This window comes from Lactuca sativa, chromosome 7 (assembly GCF_002870075.4).
Source record: "Lactuca sativa cultivar Salinas chromosome 7, Lsat_Salinas_v11, whole genome shotgun sequence".
Classification (NCBI taxonomy): domain Eukaryota; kingdom Viridiplantae; phylum Streptophyta; class Magnoliopsida; order Asterales; family Asteraceae; genus Lactuca; species Lactuca sativa.
The window spans coordinates 178,194,826-178,201,779 of NC_056629.2; the positions used below are offsets into that span (position 1 = coordinate 178,194,826).

The following is a 6,954-nucleotide window of genomic DNA, read 5'->3' on the forward strand; positions in this document are numbered from 1 at the left end:
TTGTAGAGGTTGTTGAGTATCGAGTCCAAGTTAATAGGTTAAGAATTTAATATGAAAAATTATACATTTTTGTTTTGTTTGACTTAATCTAGACTGAATGATGTTAATCGATTTCATGTAAGTTGTGACAAAGAATATCAAAATATAATATGAATACGTATATTTGATACGGGAACAAAAAATAATCGAAAAAAATATAAAAAAGCGAAAGAAGGTACTGATCTTTTAGTGCACAACAATGAAGGCTTGAAGCAGATAGTGATGATGGAAGTGATAAACAATAAGAATGATGTTGTAGGAGAAGGTTTGAAGAAAAGTAACGATCGAAAATAAATGTGAGCCGCAAATTCAAGGATGAATCGTATATGTATGTGATAATTTGAATCTGATTTTTTGGTATTAATGATTTCCTAATAAAAATGGATTTTATATTAATGGTTTGCTAATATAAACGGATTTATATTAATGGTTGATATTTAATGCCATAATTGAAATGGTTTCCAATAATATGTTTTTAAAGTTGACTATTTTAAAACCTTTATAACCGGAAATTCAAGATTTAAAATAGGGAAAATTTATTAAAATTAAATACATTCTATTTCAATGGATTTAAGTTAATTCTGTTTGACAATTGGAAAACATTTATTAAAATTAAATACATTCCATTTGGGGAAGATAATGTCACCAATTTGATCTAAAGGTGGAAAACATAAGATTGAAATGCAGTCAATGACCCAGATTGTTTCAGATGATATCATAAGATTTTTGTTTTAATATATATTAAAGATAACATAATTATTGATATGCTTATTTCTGAGTTTTTTTAAAAAGAAAAACTAATCAGGTTTAAATTTTGAAGCCAAAAACTATAAATAATTGAATTAAATTATGAACAATATTAATTAGGGTTAATGATGACATAGATCGTCAAAAGATGTCTTGAAGGAGATGTTTGCTTCAGTTTGTAGAGATTTGTGTGAAGCCAAAGCAAAGGTATGATAATTGTAGATGTAAGGAAGAGGCAATACGCAAATTCTAAGAATACATGAGAAAAAGGAACCACCTTATGGTGCTACATTCTGTTATGAATACACAAAACATCAACTGAAGCACAACCATTGGCATAAGGAAGAAGAGGATTAAGGAATTATGGTTTAAGAGAAAAAATAGAGGAGAAAGATGAGGGCAGTTATTCATGTTTTTGGCTAGATTTATGGAGAAACTGATGTCTCATATATAAATAGAATGATATGCTTTAATTGATAACATAATTGTCGATTTTAAAGATTCTATAATTAAATGTAATTATGCCCGAATTGTGAAATATATTTTCTAAAGTATGAATATATTCTATAATTAAATATGAATAGATTTTATAATTAAAGATTCTATAATTTAATGTAATTGTGTTTGAAATGTAATTGGTAAATTTAAAGATTCTATAATTAAATGTTTGAATTCTATTTTTGAGAAGATGATGTCATCAATTTGATCTAATGGTTAAAATCATATGATTGAAATACAATCAAGGGTCTTGATTATTTCATTGGTGAATTAAAGGTTCTCTTTTAATAATATTTAGAGATAATTTTTAATACACAAAGAAATAACGGCTGAATGAAACAATAAAAATGCCAAGAAGGCCAAAAAAAAAGTTCATTGCAGCAGGTAAGAGCATAAGGTTAATTTAGTTCTCGCATTTGAGAAGATAAGGACAATATGGTCAATTTACTTTTATCTTTTTAATTTTACTGATTCCAAAAAAGAAATCTGATTATAAAATATTAAAAAGTACTAAAAAAATTATATTTCGGCAAATATGATATTTAAAAGCTTATGAAGGTAAATATGATATTTAGATTTTAAGCTGGGTAAATATGATATTTAAAAGCTTAAGAAGGGTAAACATACTCGACTAGTGATAATTCAGAAAAAAAAAATGAGAGTGTCCTCTTTTTATTAGTTTCAAATCCTCACCGAGCACTTTACACAAGTACTTAACATGCAAAATTTCAAGACTAAAATTTGTAGTTAGACCCATAGCATAAAAACCTAATGTAAAAGATCACTACATGAATTACAAAAAGAAAAGTTAAAAGAACTTACATATCAAAATATAAAACTTCACATATTCATTATCAAAACTTACTTTCAATGTTGAATAGATTAAAAAAGAAGCTCACAAACCAGATAACCAAAAAATAAGAACTTAGTATTTTCAAGGATGTATTAGTGTATTGGAATGCTAGGCACGATGGATAAAGGGCAAAAAAAAAAAGAATAAACATGAAGAGAGGCAAAGAGAATGTTAGGGAATCGATGGGGAAAAAAGAATAAAAAAACAATGATTACAAACATATATCTGGTGAAAAACCGGGGGGGGGGGGGGGGGGGGGGATGCTCTCCTCTAACCCCTAAAGGGTTCAGCTACTGTCATCATTGTTATTTTTTTGCTGAAATGTGAAAAAAGCATTAGATAAAAGCAACTAATTGAAGTATTTTTATGAATATTTACATACATACATCCATATAAATCCACGAATTTACAAAACCTAAGTAATCCTCGTTTAAATCAGCATTAGTATCAACATATAAACCTAACTAACTAAAGTATTTTCCTATTCTGTTAGTATTCCACGAATTGCAATGTTGAAAAAACAAGCATAACTTTGTGATTGTGTGTCGAATGTGGTCTGGTAGTATTCCACGAATTGCAATGGGAATCATATGTGTAATTAAAGCATGACAATCATGGGACTTCATACCAAATAGTTTTAGCTCTTTCATTGACACTAACTTCTTAATATTACTCACTCACCACTAGTTGAGTTTTCATACAACCATAGTTATTATACTAGCATAAAGGTCACTCCATTCGGGGCTTTGTACGGACATAGATGCCTTTCTCCGATATGTTGGATAGAAGTTGGGATACCTAACTGGCTAATAAGCATGTTGTAGACACTCCACTCACTTGCCCTGAGAGCATTCATGAAACAACAAAGAGGATCTTTCAAATAAAGGAAGGATTAAATGCCACACATAGTCATCAGAAAATCTACGCTGACATAAGACACAAACCCTTGGAATTCAAATTAAGAGTCTGTGTCCTACTAGAGGTCGCAGTATGGAGAGGTGCCATTCGATTTGGAAAACGGGATAAACTAAATCCCCGTTACATCGGACCTATTGAAATCCTAGCGTGGAATGGTCTGGTGGCTTACAAACCCAAGAACTAATTAAAGTTGACGATACCTTTTAAGTACTAAACCTTAAAAACTATCTCTCTAATAAGAACCTTGTTATTCCTCTTGACGAGATCCACGTCAACACTAAACTTAAACTTAAACAAAGCCTCATACCTATAGTAAAGGTCCGATAGAATTATCGTAGAGAGCCGAAGTTTACTTGGAAATGTAAGGAACAAACAAAACAAAAGTATCAGCAATTTTTCAGCGGTGCTCCCTCCACAAGTGGAACAAAAGGATACTGGAATGAAATGATACTAAAACAAAATGATAGTGTAACAAAATATTCTAGAACAAAATAAGTCTTTTGGAAATTTGATTCCTTGTGTTTTGGTGCATCTAAAGTAAAATAAATGAGTTATTTCAACTATTATAAGATACCAGATGACATTTTACTTCAAAATGTGTAAATTAACAAACCAATCAAACAGCTCAATCAGCAACCATAAAAATACATATGAAAACCTAAAACTTTATATTAAGCAATTTTGAGCAATACAAACACTATAGCCTTGTAGTACGTGTTTCCCTGTTTCCGAAAATATAAAGAACATCCAAAACTGAGTTCGTATGCAAAATATACGACCGTTTTGAGAATCTGAAATGAGTATAATACTGATTTTTTTAAAACCACTAAAACCGTTTCTATCCGTTAAGGGATTTGCACACCTCAAATGGAAATTCTGAAAGCGTTTTTGGACCCAGGCTATAGCTTAATATTTAATTTCATATTTGGAATATATTTTATAAAAATATTTATAAAAGCTGAAAAACCAGACATTTTCAAAATTAATCACGAAACTTGAAGCGCAAATATCCGGAGTTCTACACCTTGAAAATTTTATCCTTTCGTGTATTTAGAATCCTAGAATTAAAATTTATCAATCGACACTATCAGAAAAGTTTCCCGACATCGAGAATTGGACATGCAAAACAAGATCAATTTTTAAAGCTTAACGGAATAGTATATAAATCCAATCCGATTGATGAAATTTTTGAAGGTGGAGATGACACAATATTTCTAAAATTCGTGAATATATTCATATGTAAGGAAACATATTTTTATAACAAATAAAGATGTAAATGGTTATGTTTTTTAATAAAATATACATCATGTATGGTAAAGAAACATTAAATAACCGCAATTGTATATATGTATACAATTATAGTATGGCAATGTATACATTTATACTTATATATGAAAACTTTCAACACTACATATGTATTGTGTATAATTTCAAAAGACCAAATACATTATATAAATTCATACACAAATACATCTATTTAATGTACCAAATACAAATAAATAAATAAATTGTATAAATAAATTAATACAAATAAATAAATAAATTTTTAAATACATAAATACAAATAAATAAATAAATAAATAAATAAATAAATAATAAATATAAACAAATAAATAAATAAAGACAACTATTAGATTTCCCCACATCCAAAAGACCAAAACTACACCCAAACTAATTTTTTTATTATGTTATATTTGTCGTGTCGTATCGTATCGTATTTATCGTTTTTTAATCGGTTCTTTTCGTATTAGTTAAAAAAACACGACATTGTGTCGTGTCATATTCGTGTCACATAAAACTTTGTTATGTCGTGTCGTGTCAGACAAAAACACGACACGATGACCCAATTAAGAAAAACAACGAAAACCGATTAAACACTAAAAAGAAAAAAAAATAAAGAAAACAAAAACAAAAAAAAACAAAAACAAAAACAAAAAAGATCAAGCATTAAAAACAAAAAGAGATCACTCAAATATCTCTATCCCTTACGATCCTCCTGCCCCACGAATACCTTGCTGACTGAAAAAACATAACAGTAATCGGAGTTGCTGCCATCCTTGATTCCTCTTCCGTTCTTCCTTCGTTCCTGTTCTTCCTTCTTTCCTGTCAAGAACCAAAACCAAGCACCCACTTAAACCTACCGATTTTCTGTCAAAATAAAAACAAAAGAATTTTTGTTGTTCCTCTTATTCTCTTTCGATTTCTGTTGAAATCAAACAAATAAACGCACAAAAAAAAGGGGAGAAGCATAGAAGTTACCTGAGCAACCTCATCTTCTTCTATCAAGCACCACTGCCAAAACTCCCACTGGAGCTGCTGTTCCCGCTTGCCTCGGTCCGTCGGGACAAATGTCCTCCTTCCCCTCCGCACCTAGCAGCCGACCGAGACCCCAGCAACTTCGCTGCCATTCCTTTCCATCCCCCCCCTTCCGCCTCGCCAAACCCCGGGGATACCCACTGCGCTATCGATCAGAAAATAAAAATAAAAAGAGAAGAAGAATACGACCTGTGAGACTCGAGCAAACCTCAACCCCGGTCGCACCACTCTCTTCCCCTCGGTCGAGCAAACCCACCGAGACCATGAACAACCTCGGTGTTCTTCCCTCTTCATCCTCTTCGGTCTCGTCGACGCCCAAAGGCGCCTCCCTTCCACGATTGATCGACATACATCGAACAATCCTCATGTATCGATCAGGCGAGTGTGGAAAACCCCACCAATTGCACTTGCCCTCGTTTTTTTTTCCTCCGATTTCGAACTGGTATCGAAGGCTCGGTGTACCGCTATTTCTTTTCCTTGAACGAGCCACGAATGAACACCGGGTAAAAGACATAATCTTATTTTTTAAATGGATCCACTTGTCTGGATCAGTCATGGGGCTTCGAAAAGAGAATGAACTTTGATTTGACCCGGTCAACGGTCAAAGCAACAATAAAACTTTCAATAAAATTATACATAATTGGTCCCTCCCCTAGAAAAACCTAATAAATTTAGTCCTAAAACCCTAAAATAGTTTCAATTGCACATGATTAACCCCTGTGATGAGAATAATTCGCAACATCAGTCCCTGAAGTATAATTTTGGTAAAATCAAACCCTAGAGTTTATTTAATTTAAGAAAGACCACCATATACTTAATAATTAATACAAAAATTACCATTTGGTTTATTAGGAAATATAATTATACTCGGTGGTTCGTTTTAAGAGCAATGAGCGTCATGTAACAACTTTCACGACATGTTTCATACCATGAGCCTCGTTCACGCTTCAAGGGTGAGTGTTTACGACTCATTTTTAATATTTTAATTATTTCTAAGGGGAATACATGTATCAATATATTTTGTTTATACAAACCAATTACCTTTTTATGCGAAAAATACAATAAACCTAGTTTATAAAAATATTATTATTAAATAATATACCATATTGTTACAAATAAACGAGTATAAATTTTCTGTATACGTATGATGATTATTTTGTCGTGAATTAATCATTTCGCACAACAAATACTACACGATACAAAATTTTATGAGTTTTTTATGTGACATTACATATTATAACAAGTACGTTATGAAACTCTATAGTATTTCAATGATTCAAGCTATTACTAAACATGTTTATTTATATGTTTAAGTGCACCACGTTTATACATGTACATATGTTCATTAATTTGAAACATTCACTAAAAAGCTAGTACATTACACTATTACATATATGTGAACCATACTCGGCTTTTATAAACCTTATACAATGATATTCATTATGCCTAATGACTTACCCACAAGTAAGTTAGGGCTGAGAGTTATTCACAAAGTTTTTTAGTTAAGGGCTTTTTAGTGATACGCTACGTTACTCATTCGCTTAGTTTAGATATTTATCATACCCATACTACTGTAGCCGTTA

At 31.3% G+C, this 6,954-nt stretch overlaps 1 long non-coding RNA gene across 1 annotated transcript; it reads right to left on the reverse strand.

Moving 5' to 3' along the window:
• Nucleotides 1-4,772: 4,772 nt before the first annotated feature.
• Nucleotides 4,773-5,787, reverse strand: LOC128126992 (uncharacterized). Its single transcript, XR_008224967.1, has 2 exons — nucleotides 5,315-5,787; nucleotides 4,773-5,158 (listed from the first exon to the last, which is right to left on the reverse strand). It is a non-coding gene; the product is annotated as an uncharacterized LOC128126992 (long non-coding RNA).
• Nucleotides 5,788-6,954: the final 1,167 nt, after the last annotated feature.